The sequence below is a fragment of the Astatotilapia calliptera genome, chromosome 9 (assembly GCF_900246225.1).
Source record: "Astatotilapia calliptera chromosome 9, fAstCal1.2, whole genome shotgun sequence".
Taxonomy (NCBI): domain Eukaryota; kingdom Metazoa; phylum Chordata; class Actinopteri; order Cichliformes; family Cichlidae; genus Astatotilapia; species Astatotilapia calliptera.
Window position 1 is genome coordinate 14,702,579 of NC_039310.1, and position 22,938 is coordinate 14,725,516.

Genomic DNA, 22,938 nt, shown 5'->3' on the forward strand with positions numbered 1-22,938 from the left:
AAACATGGATGGATGACCAACTGTACACAGTCCACTGTATAATATAGCATGCAAGCAGCTAATAAAAAATGCATACTTGTGCTCCGGTCAGGGCACAAGTATGCATTGTGCCCTATGCCTATAGTATGATATTACAATTTGATAAGGACTCGTGAGACAGTGGGTTTGCTAAAAGAAATGTAGTCAGTACCAATATCACTAAAATTAAAGAATCAGGGCAGCACTATTGCAGCTGCTGCTTCACTAGTCGCTACCTTCAATGTGCAGTTTTGCTGTGCTCACAACCACCCTTCTTCTTCTCAACCATGTAAGGATAGATTAGAACACTTGTTGCCGTATGCTGCCTCCATCAGCTCCTGATTAATTACAGCTTATGCACATTTTCTGACTACGGCACTGAAAAAAGTTCCAACACATTTTGAGATTTTTGGTTTCAAAAGCTTCTGTTCATGACAATAAAAACTGCTTCAAATTGCACTTTATTGTGATTTGAAAATAGGATAGTAACTCAGCGGTTCAGTTTCTTTGGTAAGAGGATTATGTTTTTAATTTGCCAAAACTCACATATAATAACAGATGCACCTCACTAACCAAGCTAGCTACATAAGCTAGCTGCCAAGCACTAGTATTAGATGATAACACCCCAGCTCTCCCTATAAAACAAACATGGTGAGACAAAAAGAAAAGAAATGACACCCTGAACCCCTGAAATCCCACAGTTGAGGCTTCAAAACGCTACTCAACAAACCACTGTTTGTTGTCATTGAGACTTATAGCCATCTCTGATATGCAGTCTATGTTTAAATCAACAAAGCAAACTGTCCTGGAACCAGTTTGTATTATACTGTAAAACCCTCCAAGGTTCCCCATAAACTGATTCAACTTTCTAACTATGAAAGTTTAACTCTGAAACAGCTATTATTCTGCACATAGATCACAGAAGGTAACATGGGTTGAGGGTGAAATGTGGTACAATAAGCACTTAAATGCATCTAAGCAATCCACCAGTGGTAAACATTTTAAAAAATGAGGACCTGCGTTTGAGTGTTTCACTTACTAATAATGAAAGCAGCCGCTTTATCAGACCATGCAACTCCTGCAGTGATTAAACAGAGAAGGGAGAGCCAACTGCTGCGCCAGCTGTGACTCATAATCTCCCGAAACCAGTCACTCAACCAATGACGGCTTCAAGAGAAACACAAGCCACTTGGAAGAAATAGCCACGGGTGGTGGAGTGGCACCCCCAAATGAAAACAAAAGGGTGAGGGAGTCTTATTTAATTTATTTCAATTTGGTGAGCATGTGGAGAAAAAGCACAGGTATATGGAAAACAGTGGCATGCAGGTACAGGTACAAGTGAAGATTGAAGTAGACTGGAAAAAAACATCAACCTTGCATTTTAAATTTGTCCTCATTAGCAAGACAAATTGACTGACAGGTGTCTTTTAAGCCAGAGAGGTCGGCGTCTGCTCCTCTCACCTCAGACCACAGTAAAGTTTAAGTGCGGTGATGCAGATTCTTTGGAGGAGCTTATACTGTCATTACTGGGTTGTTTTGATTACAAGTCAGAGAGATGTCTTCATGTATGTCTAGCCAATCAAAGTGAAAATATATGTTGTTTACTGGATGTCAACAATGGATTTCTGATTTACAGAATGTCACCGAATGCACCATATGCCTTTATGTAGAAAGAAATTTACTTTAAATCTACATTTCTGCATATTTGAGATGACATTTTGAGAACTCTAAGGAATTTTATTTTGATTAGAGGGCGAGATGGTGGTTGGTGAAGTTTCTAACAATAACACTGAAGACATCTTTAATTTGGATAAACTGGAGGTAGCAATGATTTGGTAAAGACCGTCTCTGTATTTACTCTGATTGTGGCTGAAGGTCATGAGGAGTGTAGGAAGACTTGTTTAGTTTTCACAGAGTCTGGTTCCACAGGACTCATTTACACCGCGCATACACAAACACACAAATACCAAGAGACTAATTACATTTTCTGAGTTCTGTCAAATTATCAAACATCACAGTTTGTGAAACCAGAGTTTGACGAGTGCAAGAATTTCATAAAAGAGGAGGCAGACATCTCGTAAGAGGAGAGGTGGAGGAGTCTACTTTTATGTCAACACCAGCTGGTACACCGACACAAGAGTCATCGATATAACCAGATATAAAGTATCTAATGTTGAACTGCAGACCTTTTAACTTTAAGGAGTTTACCCTAAACAATATAACTTCCCCACCAGGCAAAAAGAACATACTACACCAGATCTACACAAACTTTTCAGGTGCCTACAAAGCTGCCCCAATGCACATTTCAACTTTCTTACCAATCTGAAAGTCTCATGCCTTTTACCCCAGTATCTGCAGACACAAGCCATCTATGAAAACAGTTCAGGTATTCGCTAAGGGAATCATCTCAGCACTGCAGGACTGCTTCAATGTCGCAGAATAGAGTAAATGTGCTGAGGGTGCAGATCTGGAGGAAAATACTTCAGCAGACCTCTCTTATACAAACCTTTGTGCTGTGAATGTCACTACAACAAAGACATTAGAATTGTTTCATAATCAGAAAAAAATGGCTCAATAGTGAAGTTGAAGCTCAACTTAAAGCACAGGGCTCTGCTTTTAAGGTAACCTGTGAAGAAAATCGATGGAGATTTTCTATCACTCAGTTCTGGCAAGTGCAGAGCACTTTGCTGTGGTCTGCTGGGAAAGCAGCATCGGTGCTGGTGACACCAACAGACTGAATAAACTGATTAGTAAGGCTGGCTCTGTGATGGCTGTAAGCTGGACACTTTCAAAGCTGTGGTGGAGAACAAACTGTTACCCATCATGGATAATCCTGACCACGCTCTGCACCACTTACTGGAAAGGCAGCAAAGCACAGTCTCTAACAGAGAATAATGCAATATATCTAACTGGCAACAGGTCATGTGACAGGATTTTACTGTAATTTAACAGTGTCAGAGTGGACCACTTCTACTATTTCTGTCAGGTGATTAAATCGAATTCTTCTAATTCAAAACAGTACAAGTAATCGAAAATGAGCAATAATAAAAACATAAATAACCATTCTCAGACAAATAAAAGAAGAAATTAAAGTGGCAAAGATCAGAATCAGTATCTTTACAGAAAAGCAGCTCCAAGTTTATAGTGTTTTAAGAGCCGATTTAAGTTTAGTTCATAATCTTTACGAGGGTGAGAAAAGAGCACAGAATCAAGTAGCCCGGCTTTAATTAAGCATGTTTTATGTGACTTCTTTAAAACTGGGTTTTATGGAAAGGTAATTATATATCAGCTACAAAGGGAATCACCTCAGCTTGTGGGTGCAGAGGGACGGGGTGGTGGATTTTAAATACAGTGTAAATACTGTACACACACACACACACACACACACACACACACATGCTGCCATGACGATACTGAGTGAAACAAAGAAATGATACACTTTTCCACTTTGCGAGCAATAAGTGTCAGAGAAAAACAGATGGAAACAGAAAAGGAAATTTTAAAAAAGACAAATAAGAGAAGATTCAAAGAGTGTCTCATATGAAATACAGAAACAGTCCCGAGGGAGATATCGATTCGGTTCTGTCCATTTCCTCAAACTGAGAGCTAAGCTCCAACTGAAAAACAAAAACAAACATACACTGGAACCAGTGGAGGAGAAAATGAGAATCAATGGCCATCTCAAATAAACCCAAGAAATCTTTAACACAAGACTCGAGCCTGCAAATTGAAGCTGCAGCACACTTACATGCAATACATTTCAAATATAGGAGGAAGATCATATTCTTTATTGTTCCTCTTCTTCATTACTTCCTGTTTTCCTTTAAGCTGTGCAGCATGTGTCTCTTATGTTTGGATGTGGGATTCTCTAGTGCGGGGATGTCAAACTTATCTTACGTCACGGGCCAAGTATAGCCCACCCACATTCAAGTGAAACTCCCCTTTCTATCACAGTAAAGTTTCACTTCACATTTAATCCTACAAATATCTTTATATAAGAAAAAGAAGTGCAATTATAAGATTTTGTTGTTTTTCTACACGATAGAAAAAATGCTGGTGCAGTAAATGAAAGAAATCTGCCATACCACACATTTACATATCGAGGTAATACCTAAAGAAATCCATTGCTGGAACCTACCATCTTGCACTGCTGGTGCAAAGTCGGGATCATATGCTGGCCAGAGCATTTTTACCATATCCTGTAATTTTTCACAGTCTCTCCACATTTTAAGGGGGAGATCTACCCACTGACCAGGTGCCTTTGTTTCCTTATCAATACAGCCACATACACCATTTGTAATGGTTTAACTGCTGTAGAAAGTTCAATGTTGTTCCGCCTGGTTTCATAAAGTCGATCGCACCAACATACAAGTGGCTGTAATTGTGCAGATGAGTAATAATCAATTAAATAAAGGAAGGGCCCTACCCCCATCCCCCTCAGGCAGCTGAAAGGTAGAGAATTTCACCTTTGGTTTCTTATTATTCCAAATGAATCATGAGATGTTTTTATCCCAGTCTCAACATTGTTCTCTGGGTATTTCTGTAGGTGATGTTGAGAAAAGATATAATAATTTGGGGAGAATGTTCATTTAAACTGATCTGATTCAGCTGCCAAAGTCCAGAGGGAGCAAGCTCCACCTTGCCATAGGTTTCCAAAAATCCCATCACAACAGGTTAACTTGAGTCTGGGTCAGGTAGTGTGACCAAAACATCATCTGCATATAAACTGACCTTTTAATCATTTACTACAATATAAATACAGTTTAGTGTACCTTCCTGGCGTACTGGTTGGGCTAGTTGTTTAATAAATAACTTAAAAAGATTTGGGCTGAGTGGACAGCCTTGCCAACAGCACATCCCTGGTATAAGGTGAAGGAACTGAACTTTGTTCAATAATATGTAGTGTTCTTTTTTATCGTAGTGGGCTTGTCCATTTTTATATAAAGCCATGATCCAGGAAGTTATTATACTGTCCATTCTTTTTGCTACAATGGAGGTGTATAATTTATAATCTACGTTCAGGACACTGATGGGTCTATATGATTTACATTCAAGTCTATTCTTCCCTTCTTTTGGTATAACTGATACAAAAGCTTCCTTCCAGGACTGGGATGGTGGGTGGGGGCAGTTCCTCCTAACAAAATATAATTAAAACAATTTTCTAAAATAAACAGTAATGTTTCCCCTTAGATTTGTACCATTCCGGTGGCAGCCCGTCTACGTCATGAGACTTATTGGCGTTCAGTCTAGAAATGGCCTTACCTATACTTATGAAATACCCTACTGAGTGAGGGCAAGTCTAAAGAGTTTAAAAAGTCAACAATTGTGTGTTTGGTGGCCTGTGCTTTGGGGGAGTAAAGGGATCTATAAGACTTTTAAAAAGCTATTTGGATACCATCCAGGTTATTAACATATTATATACATATTATAACAAAAAAATTTTTAAACAAATCAGAGACGTTTAAGCAGAAGGTCCACGTTACTTTGAGAAGGATTCTCCTTAGGTTTTTTTTCCTCAGTGGGTTCTCTGTGTGTTAGAAGTATTATTTGTCAGTATGTCTGCATAGACCTCCTCGTGTCCCTGCTCTGTCTTGTGTGTTTTCTTCCCTATAATACTTTTTAGATGAAAAGGGTGAAGAGGATGTCATACTGGATGGGAGTTGTCAGATTTTGTCAGAGTTGTACCCAAGGTGGCCCTGCGGCCTTCAATTTTTCCCATCAGCTTTTGGTTTTTTTTGTTTTTTTTTAAAACACCTCCTGAAAGCCTCATTAAAGCACACAGCATTTATTAAGTCTACAGCTACAATGGCATGCTATTTTGATTATCAATCTGCTCATTAATTTGAGAATTTTGAGTTATGAAACACATTAAGTTCCTCAGAGGCTAAGATGACCACATCAAAGATTCAGTGTTAAATGACATTTAAATGCTTACTCTGAATGATGGCACAAAAAAGAAAAGAAAAAAAAACACCTCAAAAGAAAAATAAGACAACCAGAACAGAGACAGAAGATCACCTGCATACAGAGGAGTTTCAAGTACGCAAGACTGCTTCAAAAGGAAAAGAGGATTCAGTTTCTGTTGTTTTGCACCTTGTATAAAACACACTGTCTGTCTCCCTCTTCACCTCATGGACCGGGTGCTTTTCATTATGTTAACTTATGCTTCCTTGTGTCATTTTGCATTCCGAGACCATGAAATCCTTCCCAACATGAAGGATCTTTAAATGCACCATGAAGAAAAAAAAGAGAGAGAGAGTGAGAGTGCGGTGATGCAGAAATGTTACACCTCCACAAGTGGCACACAGTTTGACATGTGTGGTGAACACAAATGTGCTACCACATTTTGGTAAATTTTATTATTTTTAAGAAAAACATATGTCAGCAATTAAGACAATTATTATTTTACATTCATTACGTGTAGTCCATAACAATTGAGGAGAGTAAAAGTGAGAAATAATAAGCGGAACTGTTGACACTGTAGTCGTTCGCCCGCGGTTGCCTAGAGCGGACCAACTTCCTGTCCTCTCAGATGCAATTTGGGAAAAGACACGAGTGCTCCTGTGATTCTTTCTCTGAGACTCTACCTTTATTTTTACAGTCGTCGAGGGCAGATCCAGTGATACCAGAACCACGACACAATCGTGACAAGGCCGTTACTCCAGCCAAGCCAGCGAGTAGGTGTCCAGGTAGTGAGGTGAAAAGGGGACCTTTGCCTCGACGTGGAACCGTACTGCAGTGAGGGGAGTGTGACGCATCCTAGTCACTATCGAGCTGAAGGATAATCAGAAATACATACAACATGTCGACCGAGAGAAAGGAACTCGCCTGGAATATCAGGAGACGCTTGTTTTCACTCCAAGGTCAAGACCTCTTCGAACTCGCTAAGAGCCTTGCATCAGAAAACAAAGACACTACACAGCTCAGTCAGGAGGATAAAGAAGGTTGTATGGACTATATCACCTCCTACATGCAGTCAAATACACTATTGCAACTTGAAGATGAGGGCATGAGTCATTTGTTGACGCTGAATGATTTGATTAATCTAGTCATCCAAGGAAGTAATCCTGCCGTGCAAACAGCTGGTGAGAATGAAGTACATGCCATGCCCAGTCCACAACCATCCAATACCGTGCTAGACCCACAACCGCCGGAAGATCCACCAGATATATCACCAAACCCCTATGCAAACGCAGAAATACAACAGTTAGAGGAGTTGAGGAAAGCGTATGAGACACTGGGTGAGAGGCTAAGACTATGTGGAACTGTAAGGGCCCAGTCACCTGCTTTAGCACGCCAGCAGAGCAATTTGCAACCACAACCAATCATACAGATTAGCCCTAAGCAGCCAGTCACTGTAAGAGACTTTTCGTACTTGCCACGCAGAGAATTCAAAGTGTTTGGAGGACAGATTGGAGACAACAGTTCCGAAATCAGCTACAACAGTCTCACCAAGCAGATTAATGAAGGAGTTAAAGAAGGATTTGTGGAGGCTGAAATTGTTCGAGGTGTGTTGAGAATTGTGAAGCCTGGCACTTTCCGGGACATGTTAATGCTCAAAGATGACCTGTCTCTCCATGAACTTCAGGGCTTTCTGAGGTCTCATCTCGGAGAAAAAGCGACAACTGAAATGCTCCAGGAGTTAATGTGTGCTAGACAAAGTGAACAAGAGACGCCCCAGCAGTTTCTGTATCGCATGATTGGACTTAAACAGAAGCTTATTTTTCAGTCGAAGCAGGCCAACACTGAGATCTCCTATGACCCAAGAACCGTCCAGGAAGTTTTCCTCCACACAATCTATCAAGGCCTGGGGGCTAAGTACGCAGACTTGCGACAAAGACTAAGACCTCTCACCTCAAACAACAATGTCACTGACGAAGAGATTCTTAGTGAGGTCACAAAGATTATCAGTGATGAAAATGAACACCAGCGAAGGTTAGGCCAAGTCGCCCGCCAAAAGAGTGCACAAGCCCAAAGTGCTGGGGTCGAAGCAAACGACAAGATAGCCAAAGAGCAATCCTCACCAACAATCAAACAACTTGCCGCCCAAGTAGAGACTCTAACTAACATGGTCGCCAGCCTAATTAAACAACACGAGGCAAAGCCTTTCCAGCTGTCCCCACAACCACCTCCCAACCCGCTTTTCCAAACCCCAGCCAACCCCAACAGACCTCCTCAAAAGAAAGCGTTCCTTTGTCCAAAGTGTACTGAACAGAACTTGCAGGACTGTAGTCATTGCTTTGTATGCTGCGAGTCAGGACACTGAGCGGTGGGATGTTTAAAGCGGACCAAAACTCAGGGAAACTGGAATCGGTCTCTGTCGAGGGACAGCCAGAGGCCGGCGCAGAGTCACAGTCCCAGCCAGTAAGGTCTTCCTCTGCACAGCTTACTACTGAGTGTGCAAGACGTCGCAGTAAGCTAAAAAGAAGGCAGCCAAAGCGAGACCAGAGAAAGCAACAGGTAACCTCTTGCCAAAGTTTAACACCAAACAGCTGTAAAGTCCCCCTAGTTGGAAAGAAAAGCCTCCTCAAGTGTTTGATTGGTGGCTATCCAGTGACAGTGTTATTTGATTCTGGCTCACAAGTGAGTTTAGTGGATAGACAGTGGGTTCAGCGGTTTATTCCTAACTATCAGGTGAGACCCCTCCAAGAGCTGTTAAATGATGGACTTGAAGTTTATGCGGTTAACGGACAAGCAGTTCCTTATGATGGGTGGGTTGAACTTACAGTCACTCTTGCTGGTCACGAAGATCCCAATCTTACTGTGCAAGCCCCTTTCCTTGTCAGTAAGCTGTCACTCCCTCAGCCCCTCCTGGGAGCGAACGTGCTTGGCGCCATTATCCAAACACAAGAGTCAGACCGAGAGGCCAGTGCTTTATTATATAGTCTCCTACGCAAAGCTTTTGGTACAGACGAAGAGCAAGTGATGGCTATGGTAAACTTCATACAAGTACCACAAAGAGCAGAATGTGACCCAGCCACAGTGAGAATTGGGAAGAGCAATGTGACCATTCCTGCTGGAAAAGCAGTCCAAGTGTGGTGCAGAGTACCCCAAAGTTTTGACATTTGTGACCCCCTGGTGCTGTACGAACCCGACGAGAACACTGCCTTGAGACACCTGAGTGTTGGGGAAGGGCTCCTTGAGATCAACAACCCTCAAAGGCCATTTGTTAAGGTCCCCATCTCTAACCACTCCAAACACGAAATAATTCTACCGAAGAGAACAGCCCTGGGTACTATTCAACATGTCGCTAAAGTTATTGAGGCAGACCGACCCACAAACACATCAGAGCTGACTCAACCCACACAGAGCCCCATCACCATAGCTGAGGTGAGCGCAGCCACTCCTGTTTCTGAACTGTCCACTGAGTCATGGCTACCCCCAGTTGATCTTAGCCACCTGAGTCCGGACCAACAGAAGTCAGTTGAAAAGGTGTCCCAGGCTTCTACCTTTCTACCTTTAAAAACCACCACCAGCCAAATGGCTGGTAGGCTTTTAGCTAGGCTTTAGCTTCAGCCAAGTGGAAGCTAAATTGGCTAGTCATTCATATGTAAATTAGGTTGTTAGCTGGGAATTCTGGAGGGAGGGGAGTGGGAAGTTCACAGCTTTTAGCAGCTCCCCCACCCCCTCATCCACACACCCCCACTCCCCTCCCTCCAGAATTCCCAGCTAACAACCTAATATACATATGAATGACTAGCCAATTTAGCTTCCACTTGGCTGAAGCTAAAGCTTAGCTAAAAGCCATTTGGCTGCTCTCCGGGTTTTAAAGGTAGAAAAAGCCAAATGGCAGTCCGTGGTGATGTAAGTGTAAGGGAAGAGTGTGAGGCGTTCTCTCGTAGCAGCACAGACATAGGCTGTATCCCTTCACTACAAATGGAAATCAGGCTCAAAGATGATACACCAGTCCAGAGGGCCTATGCTTCTATCCCTAAACCCCTTTACAGGGAAGTGAAGGAGTATATTCAAGAGCTGATTGTCAAGGGATGGGTAGTGAAGTCACAGTCGCCGTATGCTGCTCCAGTCATTTGCGTAAGAAAGAAGGATGGGTCTTTACGTTTGTGCATCGATTATCGTCTCTTAAACAACAAGACTGTGCCAGACAGACACCCACTCCCCCGGATCCAGGATCTCACAGACTCGCTAGGTGGTTACAGCTGGTTCTCGATCCTGGATCAGGGTAAAGCTTATCATCAAGGTTTCATCGCAGAAGGCTCAAGGTACCTGACGGCATTCACTACCCCGTGGGGCCTCTATGAATGGGTGAGGATACCCTTTGGACTGTCTAATGCCCCAGCAGCCTTCCAACGGAGCATGGAAGAAATGCTTGACACCCTCAGAGACGAGTGCTGTATCCCTTACCTTGACGACGTGCTTTGTTTTTCCAAGTCGTTTGACGAACATGTCCAAGTGCTACAGAAAGTCCTCCAAGCCCTACAACGGCATGGTGTAAAGCTAAAACCTGAGAAGTGTGAGCTGTTCCGTAAAGAGGTTCGCTATGTCGGCCGATTGGTATCTGCAGATGGAGTAAAGGTGGACCCCAAAGATACCGAGGCAGTACAGGCACTCAAACACAAAAGGCCACAGACCGTCGGAGAAGTCAGGCAGCTTTTGGGATTCCTAAGCTACTATCGGACGTATGTGCAGGACTTCTCCCGCATAGCCAAACCGTTGTATGACTTGCTCCAAGTCCCGTCCAACACACTGCCACCAAAGCCAACTAGAGGCAGAGCAAAACACACTCAGCAGCCTTCTCGAGCCCTGATACAGTGGAACAAAGAACACCAAGAGATCCTTGAGCGCTTGATCGACATGCTCACTCAGCCACCAGTGTTAGCGTACCCTGATTTCACCCGCCCTTTTATATTGCACACGGACGCATCCCAGAGGGGCCTTGGTGCCGTCCTATATCAGAACCAACAAGGCAAGATGAGAGTGATTGGGTATGGGTCTCGCACGCTCACACCTGCTGAACAAAACTACCACTTGCACAGCGGAAAACTAGAGTTTCTCGCCCTCAAGTGGGCAGTTTGTGACAAGTTTAAGGATTACCTCTACTATGCTCCACATTTCACCATTTTTACAGATAACAATCCCTTGACATATGTCCTCAGCACAGCAAAACTCAACGCAGTTGGACACCGTTGGGTCGGACAATTGGCAGATTTCCACTTCGACATCAAATACCGGCCGGGAAAAGTAAACATTGATGCAGATGTGCTGTCACGTTGCCCACTTGACATTGAGAGGTTCATGGGAGAGTGCTCAGAGGAACTGTCGGAGGAAGCCGTATGTGCGGTTTGGGAAGGGAGCAGAAGAGCGAAGCAAGGAGATGTAGCATGGATTGCAGCCCTTAACCTCACTGCACCAAACCTACCCATCAAAGAACCCCTACAGTCAATCAGTCATGACCAACTTGTACAATCGCAGAGAGCAGATCCAGCAATCAGAAAAGTCATTGACATGGTAGAGAAGGACATAAGACCAACAGAAGATGACAAGGCTGACACTAACACAAAGAGACTGTTGAGAGAGTGGAGTCGGCTGCACATGGAGAATGACCTTCTCTATAGAACGACTACAGGACGCAAGCAGCTGGTCCTACCTACTCTCTACAGACAGGTAGCTCTCACACACCTCCACAACAACATGGGCCATGTCGGCGTGGAGAAAGCCTTGAACCTGGCTCGAGAGCGGTTCTATTGGCCTTTCATGAAGAGAGAAATTGAAGAGTACGTCACAAGGAAGTGTCAGTGCATCAAGCAGAAGAAGCCAACGACACACGAGAGAGCACCCATGGGTAGCATAACATCCAGCTCCCCTCTTGAGCTTGTTTGCATTGACTTCCTGCACTTAGAGTCTTGTAAAGGTGGGTTTGAATATATACTGGTTGTTGTAGACCATTTTACCAGGTTCGCACAAGCGTATCCCACCAAGAATAAGGCCGCAAAGACCGCGGCAGACCGCCTCTTCAATGACTACATTCCCAAATTTGGCTACCCCTCCAAGCTCCACCACGACCAGGGTCGCGAGTTCGAGAATAAGTTATTCAAGTCCCTAAGAGAACTCGCAGGCGTTGGTCACTCAAGGACATCCCCCTACCATCCCCAATGCAACCCTACTGAAAGACTGAATCGCACCCTGTTACAGATGCTGCGTACACTGGGAGAAAAGGAGAAACAAAATTGGAAGGAACATCTACCCCATGTTATCCATGCTTACAATTGTACCAAGCATGAATCGACTGGCTTCTCTCCGTACTACCTCTTGTATGGTCGACACCCTCGTCTTCCAGTAGACCTTCTCTTTGGTCTCATGGCAGAAAACAACACTGAGACACCACATGGGTATGCAGAAAGATGGAAAGGGAAGATGACAGAAGCATACCGCATTGCAAATGCAAACAGTCAACAGTCAAGTTCCAAAGGCAAAGCAAACTATGACAAAAGATGCAAAGGAGTAATGCTACAGGCAGGAGACAGAGTACTGGTACGAAACCTGAGTGAAAGGGGGGGCCCTGGCAAACTGAGACCCTACTGGGAGCAAACGGTCTACATTGTGAGGGAGCAAGTGGGCGACAACCCCGTCTACAAAGTAGGTCCAGAGGCGGGAGGCCGTCCTGTTCGCACCTTGCACAGGAACTTGTTGTTACAAGTAAATGACTTGCCAGTGGACATTATCCAAAGTCAGGCTACAAGACCACACAAGAGAAACAAGAAGTCCACCGGAAGACCAATGACACCAGAGCCGAACCCTGACACAACTGACTCGGAAGAGGGTGAGCCATTGTACTGGCTTGGTGTACCCAGATACCCTCGAAGGGGCCATTCTCCAGTCACACCAGTTCCAAGTGGAGCGCAACGGAGCTCCGGTCCAAGTGAACTAGGACAAGTCTTAAGGGCTCGTGTCCAACCTAGAAAAAAAAGTGCCATGGTTCCGGAAGAGGATCTAATTGTGTTAAGAGACCCAGACCTACCTCAACTAAGTGACAATCAGGAGATGCCTCAGGTTCAAGAAGAAGTTGACGTCACTGAGTCCAGTCCTGATCCAGTAGAGGTTCCTGACCCAGAGCCGGAACCCAGGGTGGAGCCAGGGGATGACATCCATCCAGAGCCACCATCTCATCCTAGGCAGTCCAGCAGGCAGAGACGTCCCACCACATTCTTCACCTACCCATCCTTGGGTCAACCAGCCTATCAGGCTCATCCTGCGGTGAACACCATCAACGTCCAGCCTTCGCCATATCCTTCCCTCTACTACCCTCTTCTCTACTCCCAACCCCCCTACCCCTCTCCCCTCACCCTTAGCCCTTACTTACCTGTTTCATATGTTGTTCCTTGCTATTGAATCGAACAGAAATCTCAGGAAGAAGAATGCCTGAAGTCTAAGGACACCTGGGCAAGAGGAATATTCCAGGGACTTCTGTAAATAATAATAATAATGGATTGGATTTATATAGCGCTTTTCAAGGCACCCAAAGCGCTTTACAATGCCACTATTCATTCACTCTCACATTCACACACTGGTGGAGGCAAGCTACGGTTGTAGCCACAGCTGCCCTGGGGCAGACTGACAGAAGCGAGGCTGCCATATCGCGCCATCGGCCCCTCTGGCCAACACCAGTAGGCAAGTAGGGTAAAGTGTCTTGCCCAAGGACACAACGACCAGGACAGAGAGCCCAGGGATCGAACCGGCGACCTTCCGGTTACAGATGCGATTCCCAACCCCTTGAGCCACGGTCGCCCCGTAAAGAGACTTTGTTAGTTTAAAGGGTTTTTTTTATAATTCAAGTTAAGTGTCAGGAGCCACTTTTGCTGTTGGGGAGCGTGTGGTGAACACAAATGTGCTACCACATTTTGGTAAATTTTATTATTTTTAAGAAAAACATATGTCAGCAATTAAGACAATTATTATTTTACATTCATTACGTGTAGTCCATAACAATTGAGGGGAGTAAAAGTGAGAAATAATAAGCGGAACTGTTGACACTGTAGTCGTTCGCCCGCGGTTGCCTAGAGCGGACCAACTTCCTGTCCTCTCAGATGCAATTCGGGAAAAGACACGAGTGCTCCTGTGATTCTTTCTCTGAGACTCTACCTTTATTTTTACAGGTCAGTATCGTCTTAAAAATACAGTGTATGAGGGTTTTGTGCCTTGTTCTACTTCGGTGTTTACTGAGAGTTATGTTGACACCGCCGATGTAACCTTAAGTGGGGTTTAGCTGAAAAGTACTGAAGCGCGGCACCGCAGCGGTGGTAAAGCCGAGCCGCGCAGCCCCAGGTCTCGCAAGAGTTACCGCGAGTTATCGCGAGAGTTACCGCGAGAGTTCGCCAGCCCGCGGGATGTATTTAAACTTGGTAAACTCCATTTAACAAGCAAATATGTGTGTGTGGTGCTCCAATTTAACTGTAAAGGCCCTGACATCAGATTATTCGAGATTAAAATATCTTATATATACTTTATGGTTCAAGTGATGTGGAAATGTTAAGAATAAGCTAAGAATGAATGTACATTTATGTTGTTACATTGCAAAGTAATACATTCAGGTGTGTTTTGTCTAATCTAGTAAGATTTATGCACTTATATCAGATTTGTGGATAAGCTATTTTGAGTTTGCCCTATATGTGAGAAAGAGCAATAAGACGTTTAAGGCATTATATGCTATCTGCACTGCTGATTTAAATGAGTGAAGGAATAGTGTGGTTAACAGTGTAGACTGGAGAAATGTAATGACCATAGATGCATATATTTGCCAAATGCCTTTTATTTACCTTTTACAGTTATTGAGCATATCTGACAAGTGAAAGCACTGGATGTAAATTATATTTGTTGATCTGAAATAAGAGATGCAATTCGGGAAAAGACACGAGTGCTCCTGTGATTCTTTCTCTGAGACTCTACCTTTATTTTTACAGATTTGTATTCTTTTTGTTATTGTGGTCTTCACATCTGGGACCCGTAACACATGCATAAGGCTGATGCTGTTTAAGCATGCATTTTTTCCATTTGGCAGTTTCAGCTGCTCTATCCTTGCACCATCCTCACGAGAAAAAGATGTAATCCCACAAAGGACTTCTCGCTTTCTTAAATCCTTACCTCCCAAAAAAAGATCCATTTTCTCTGAAGATGTGGTAACTAACTGGGTATTTGCTGCTTAGTAACCCTGCAAACAGCACAAACCACTGAGTAGACCTGTGATAGAAGATAAATGAGTCTGGTGTCTCTTAGCCTTGGTGTAAAGAAGAGTTGGACTGGGGTGATAACAGATTGTGAATTATTCAGCCCATCTAAAACACATAAAGGACCTTGCTAAGTATCTACTGAGGTAGCAAAACATCCACAGATAGCTGCATAGAGGATATACTACTGAATGGAAAATGGGACTGAATCAGACACTGACACTGAATAGATGAGCCAATCTCAAAAAGGGAGAGATAGGAACCAAGAAGCGAGATAAGACCATCATTCTGTTGGAACCAACTATTTTGCTCTGACTCAAAACAGCACTTGACATTTTGCCAGCAGCAGAAGCAATCATAGCAGACCGCAGGAGAAATATTCAAGTTATTGCTCTGAATCAGTCTTAGTCTTCTTGCAGATAACCCGCGAGTTTATCTTGGTGGGAAAATGAGCAGGTTTATCCAGAGAAAGACAAAGATAAGCAGTGGTCCGTTCACCTCCATTTGAACCTTGGCTAGCTGAAGCTCAGACACCACATGCTGGCGCTCTCTCTCTCAGACACACACACACACGCCAGGTTACTTGCAGGCAAGGTGACACCTATCTACTCAGTCAGCCGGAAACGCTAAAGGGGCGTAAGAGCTATGAAAGGAAATGTGCCACAAGTAGCTAGGATGGATTTGTTTTTCACCATCTCATCAGCCAGTCCTGTTGGCTCAGCAGCTCCAAGGGGATGAACAGCGGCTGATTTGTCACACTCGGGGGAAATCAGAACCTACCTCCAAAAAGACGCCGTAAACTGGCATCCGTTAGAGATGCTTGTTCTCCAGGGACTCGGCTGATGCACAGCAAATTTCATTAGACATTTCAGTTTTCTAATTTTCTGATTTCTAGTGTGTTTTATTTTTAAGTTAACAGATCATAGACATGATTGGCTACCATGGTGCAACTAAATGATGCCGATTAAACAAACACAGTATTGTGCAGCCCCATTTCTAACACTTAAAAAAGACCTGCAATCCATCCAAAAATTACAACCAGTAAAGGAAATAATTAAACAAGCACCAACTGATTAAATGTTGTAAATAAAAACATTGGTGAAGTTGCAGGTAAGATGCTATTTTCTATAAGAGCATAAGATGAGCCATATATCAGAAAAATGTGTCTGTACACAGAGAGCAAGACAGTGTATGCATAAGCACGCCCATGTATAATTGCTGTGGTCAGGGGGCTTATATTTCCTTCTGCTAATTAAGTTCAATTATATTAATGTCGTGTACTTAGAGCCATATTAAAATCTAATTAGAAATTAGAGTCTGTGGCACCTGTACAGCCCCTGAACACAGGTAAGCAAATTAAGTAGGTACTGATCTGAAGTCAGCACGCAGACTGTGCCATTCAAACAATGGGAAGCTTGCTTTGCTATTTGAGATATGAGTCAATGGCATTTTATTTATTTATTTATTTTTATATGATTAAAAGACAGAACACTCTGACCTGTCACACAGAAGTGGGTGGCATTATTAAAACAGTTACCGCACAACAGTGAGGTCACAGCAATTAGCAGCTCTGATCAACTAAAGAAACATTAAATGCTATAGTGCTCCTGATGTAGCCAGGGTGAAAAATCTATGCAGAAAACATATTCAGGTGCTTTTCTTTTCTGAAGTCTAAAACAAAGTTAAAAGAAATAAATTACAATAACCAGAGCAGTGTAATGTCACCCTGGCAGATCGTGAAATGTGAAATAATCACAAAATGATGCTGATGTAACACCGGCCAATGTGGCTTCAGAAAAAAAACATGGGGTCAGAAGGATTTGTCCTTCCTGCTTGCTGCACACAAACACATAAAGTACAACACGCTGCTGACGAGACCAGCACACACACACACACACACACAAAGCACTTTCACATCAAAAACAATCCACATCAATGTGAGTCAGACAAATAACCCACACCAGTAACACAACACAGCTAATACCCACCAAAGAGGAACCGCAGCCAAGAAAACACAACTGCCACAACAACAGCTAGGCTGAAATTAAACTACGCAAAGACCTACTTTACTGGCTGCTGCACAGGTTATATACTGTAAGTGTTAAAAATAATTTTAAAGCGGGGCCTAAAAGTGGATTATGGCACAGAAAAAACACCTTAGACACTGAGAAGAAAAGAATAAGGCATGTCTGTTAAACACAATGGAACCATTCAGCCGCCCAAAAACCTCAAAGCTGCGTTCGACCAGTTACGCAATTTCTGGATTTTTCCTCAGCAGACACAAGTCGGGGTCATTAGTTCAGTCTGGGGAAGCCTGCTTCATTAGAGAAACATTAATAAAACAACACTCTGCTGCATTTAGAGGACGACAGTGTAATAGATGTGGGTGTAAACTTAAATCCGAGTCGAAGCTGTGAAAGGAAAAGACCTCAGGCCTTAAAGTCGATGTCAGAAGGCTCATCTGCCCCCCCCAGTTCTAGTGCAGCTTTAATAGAGGAGATGGCAGTGCAGCCCAGAGGGACTGTCCTGCAACAGAGGGCAATATCCTCTCTTACTGCATGCGCTCTGAAATCCAATTACACCAATTTATTGATCCTCGTGAATAAGGAGCCACTTGGACCAAACAAACCTGGCTGTCTTTCATCTTGGCTCAAAAATAATACATTTTGAAGCTGTCCTTTTATATATCTACAAAGCTCATCTTTATCCTCTTGCCTCTCTCCACACAGGCAGCCAGGAGGATGAAATAGAGGTCATTCTGTCCCCGACAGAGCGACAGCCTCCCAGTGTGACTCCTGTGAACCTGTCCCTACCTGTCAACCACATCAACCGGAGCTAAAAAGAAACCACTGACTAAGAAATGAGAAGAAAGATGCCAAAGCCTTTGCTTGTATGGCACATAGCATTTGACCTAATGGTTGGAAATGCCAAAAAAATAAGAAACAAAATAAAAATTCCCTCTTACACAGAAGCTCAATGTGTTTAATGCGCAATAATAACAGCTGCACAATAAAACAGGAGCACATGGTTTGAATAAAGCTTCAAACAATCACAAGATCTCTAATAAAAAGACGTCAGTAGTTACTGCTCACTTCTCTGAACACAACTTCATTACTTAACCATTCACAATTTTACTGACTAATTAAAGCTGGTGATGCAAAGTATCACTCTCTGCTATTCAGCCAGCAATTACACCAAGACTAAAAAGGACAACAACTTCACATATAATTAAGACTTACCCAAAGAGCACCATTTGCTTTGGTCAACGCACACAAAGGAGCTGGGATAAAGGAGAGCCTTTCAACTGGTGGGACAGACTTGCCACAGCTGCATTTGAAATGAGTCTTGGAGGTACAGTAATTGCCCTATCCATGCAAGGACTTGCCAGACACTTTAATGAAGTGGATCCTTCCCAACACCGAGAGAAAATTACCTGTAAGAGTCACCAGCGGCTGAAACTCCAGCCATTGCCTCGCTGTTGACAAAGCAACAGTGGTGGATTGCTATCTATAATAATTTCCCAGTCTGTCTCCCTTGGGTGTGCTTGTGCTGTTTGTTAAGTAGATCCAAGCCCATGCTCCCCTGAGCTGCCTGCTGCTACATAATGAGCCTCTCCAGCTGGATGACCACTGAGTCGGTGGAGGCCAGGGGTTGAGCAGCTCACCCCCTCTAATTGAATCACACAGAAGCACACCCTCACCCCTCAGATGCAGTCCAGTGAGGTTGCAAACAGGAGCTATTACAGATTTATTTTCATATCATTTCAGCTCTGTAGTGTGGAACTCAGTTAAAGCTGGTAGCTGACAAAGTATTTGCCCCATTCCCAATTTCTTATTTTTTACTTACATGTAACTTATATTACATTTTTATATTTCACAAAGATAACACATTTCCAGTTTTTAGATGATTTCATAATCATAGATTGTTTGTTAAATCATAAATTAACTGTTATAAACTACATTTTGTGGAAAGTTGACTTCAATTTCACCAGCTACAGTGGGGCAAAAAAGTATTTAGTCAGCCACCGATTGTGCAAGTTCCCCCACTTAAAATGATGACAGAGGTCAGTAATTTGCACCAGAGGTACACTTCAACTGTGAGAGACAGAATGTGAAAAAAAAAAAAAATCCATGAATTCACATGGTAGGATTTGTAAAGAATTTATTCGTAAATTAGCTCTTTGGTCTTGGCCATGGCGGAGTTTGGAGTCTGACTGTTTGAGGCTGTGGACAGGTGTCTTTTATACAGATGATGAGTTCAAACAGGTGCCATTCATACAGGTAACGAGTGGGGGACAGAAAAGCTTCTTACAGAAGACGTTACAGGTCTGTGAGAGCCAGAGATCTTCCTTGTTTGAGGTGACCAAATACTTATTTTCCACCCTAATTTACGAATAAATCCTTTACAAATCCTACCATGTGGATTCATGGATTTTTTTTTTTTCACATTCTGTCTCTCACAGTTGAAGTGTACCTCTGGTGCAAATTACTGACCTCTGTCATCATTTTAAGTGGGGGAACTTGCACAATCGGTGGCTGACTAAATACTTTTTTGCCCCACTGTACAACCAGACCTGATTATAGATCCTATCTGCTGATGGTGGAATTGAACTCACGATCTTCTTGCTGTGCAAACCACTGCACCACCCTGCTGCCCTGCAGCTTTATCTAATATTAAAAATTGTGACAATATTAAACTGTGACAGCACTGCAGGATAAGCACAAGTATTAGTAATGACATTTTCAATAGCTTTGTTCTATTTAAGTTTCCCAGTAAGCCATTTAAATTTAAGTTAGCCATCCCAATTTTAATGAAGTTCAGCTTTTCTTTTCCTACTGTAATTCAAAAAAGTGCTTTGCACTATAAAAACCAGCAAAGTTTAACAAGAGCAGTTGGGAGGAAGTGTCAGTCAAGCACCAGCAGTGCTAGCTCACACACAAGACAGAATCAAATATGACATTTAAGTTCTTGTTTGATTTTTCAGATTAAAGATCACAGCTGCATGGCTGGTTTATGGGTTACTAATGAAGGCCTCAGATGTCTTTAAACTTCATTTGAAACTAGGATTAGCACCCCACTGTTATAACCCAGCCAGTCAACTTACAGTTAAAGTCCATGTCTGCACATATTCATAACAAACGTGTGCACTGAATTCTTTCAGCAAATTCAATAAAAGATATTAAGTGTGTCTAACTTTAGTAAGTGTATCTAAAGCTGTATTAGAGTAATGACAAAATATAAAATGCAGATACATCATGAGCATATGTATATTGTAAGAACCTGAAGTTAAATCACTTTTTCTCTTTGAGACATTAATGCGAAATCTTGTCATCATTAGCGTAAGAATTCTTGAGTTCTGGTCAAATGACTTTCATGAGTTCACAGTGCCCTTTGACCACCAGATTTTGAATTGTTGATTGCCGAGCCCAAATGAACAGCTGTTACAGATGTAATGAAATTCCATCCAGGTGTTGAATATGACAAATACATGTCATCACACTACTGAAATTGAGCATATGTAGGTATACCTTAAACAGACCTCAGCAGCAACAGAATAGTAACTATCTAAACAAATTGAATTGTGTTATACATTAATAATAAACATAGTTTTAAACACTCATTTAAAAATATTAAAGCAGTAAAGCCGGGAGACATCATAGACTACCTGCAGTTTCCAACATTAAAACTTTAAATAATTTAAAGAACAGCACTACTTGTCTCTAACTAAACTTATAGCTATCTGTGCCATTTCTTTAATGAATTTATTTTATCTGAGTGTGTATAAGACAGCAGGTAAAGTCAGTCAGGTGTTTCAAATATTTCTTATTATTCACCATTAGGGCTGTTCGATATAACGATATATATCGGATGACGATATAAAAACATCTATCCTTTCATTTTACGCCATCGTTTGTCTCGTGATGTCGCAAAATAAACGTTTACAGCATTTTTTCATCGTTTTGTTGGTCACTGTAGTGGCTATATTAATTTCTTAAAGTTCTCTCTTTCTCTTATATTTAATATAACCACACTACGGACGGACAAGCGCCTGCTTTTATGCGTTGTCGTTAGCAACAAAGACGGTAAAACCACCGCGACCGCTTCTTTATTTTCTACATAAAATAGAAAATCAGGGGGGGGGGCGATCGTGGCTCAAGAGTTGGGAGATCGCCTTGTAATCGGAAGGTTGCCAGTTCGAGCCCCGGCTTGGACAATCTTCGGTCGTTGTGTCCTTGGGCAAGACAATTCACCCGTTGCCTACTGGTGGTGGTCAGAGGGCCCGGTGGCGCCAGTGTCCGGCAGCCTCGCCTCTGTCAGTGCGCCCCAGGGTGGCTGTGGCTACAATAGCTTGCCATCACCAGTGTGTGAATGTGTGTGTGAATGGGTGGATGACTGGATATGTAAAGCGCTTTGGGGTCCTTAGGGACTAGTAAAGCGCTATATAAATACAGGCCATTTACCATAAAGCTCAAAATCCTGTTGAGACTTTTCAAAATAAACTGAATCACGTGAAAGAGTATGCAGAGTATCTACGGATGAGAAGCAAAAAAGTTTACAGTTAATTTACAACTTATGTCTAAAAATATATCGTTTCATGCATCGGTTAAAACACTCGACTCCAGCTACACGACGCCCAGCTGGAAACACTTCACGCAAGTCGAGCTACCCGAGATTCACAGAATTTACAGAAATTGTTAAATTTTTGTGATTTATATCGTTATCGGACGATATAATTCTTATATCGGGATATGAGATTTTGGTCATATTGCACAGCCCTATTCACCATGAGGGAAAATTAAATTCAGCATTAAATGAGCCAGCTGAGCCTTAAACTGTCCTACGAAAGTTTACCAGCCTAATTTGAAGCTCTGCAGGGCTGCCTTCCTTCACAAATAAATAAATAATTACCATAAATCAATCGTAAAAGAGTTAGCCATGCAAACCGCAGAGGGAGCCTGCTGTGAATGATATATAAATGGAGAGAGATTTATATTCCTATTCGTAAACTGCGGAAAATTTTCCAGTGCAAATGAGAGGATTTGGGGTTTCTTTCTTTTTCTTCCTTCCGTAACTTGACTGGCCGTGGTAGTGGTCAGGATGCAGATTGTTTTCTTTTGTTTGGATTTCTCTTTTTTCGGAACTGTATAAAGTCAAACTATGCAAGGACCACCACACAAATATTTTTTATTTATTAGATGAAGGCAGAAAGAAAAAGCAAAACACAGTTCCCAAGAGAGAGATGGACCAAGAACACGTCCTTGTTCAGTATTTAGCCATGGGCAGTATTAAGAGAGTCTAAAGCATTTGACTGTGCAGGCTGATGAAGCTTGATGATGTTAGGGGTAATGTAAGCAGTGGTATTCAGCCTAAAAAATTAAAGGACAGTTGTAGCATTTTTGCATTATAATGAGATGGTCGACTTTGCCCCGTGAGGCCACGAGGCTCACCTTGGTTTGGACTCGGATACTAAAAATTCATAAGAGATGAGACGCTGTGAACAGGCTTGGAACAGACAAGTTTTTAAGATGTGGGAAGGTCTATTGAAAGAAAACATTTGTTTTGGAGCTTTGCTGTTTACTACTCCAGTAAGATTTTGCCTAAAATGCAGTTATAAATATAAGCTCAATGGGGTAGGGGGGTACCTCTGTATTTAATTACATGGATGACCATTTTGACAGCTGAAAACATGCAAATTTTTCTTTTTTGCAGATCTGTGTCACTGGATTAAATGTCGACTTTA

At 42.5% G+C, this 22,938-nt stretch overlaps 1 protein-coding gene across 5 annotated transcripts in view; it reads right to left on the reverse strand.

Moving 5' to 3' along the window:
- myripb (myosin VIIA and Rab interacting protein b) overlaps positions 1-22,938 on the reverse strand; it is a 127,958-nt gene that overhangs the window by 94,797 nt on the left and 10,223 nt on the right. The window contains exon 1 of one of the 5 annotated variants that reach the window (XM_026179412.1): positions 1,058-1,125. The exons of the other annotated variants lie outside the window; for them this stretch is intronic. The gene's annotated coding sequence lies outside the window, so the exon portion shown is untranslated. Of the gene's footprint in view, positions 1-1,057; positions 1,126-22,938 lie in introns of those variants that run through there. 5 annotated transcript variants of the gene reach the window in all.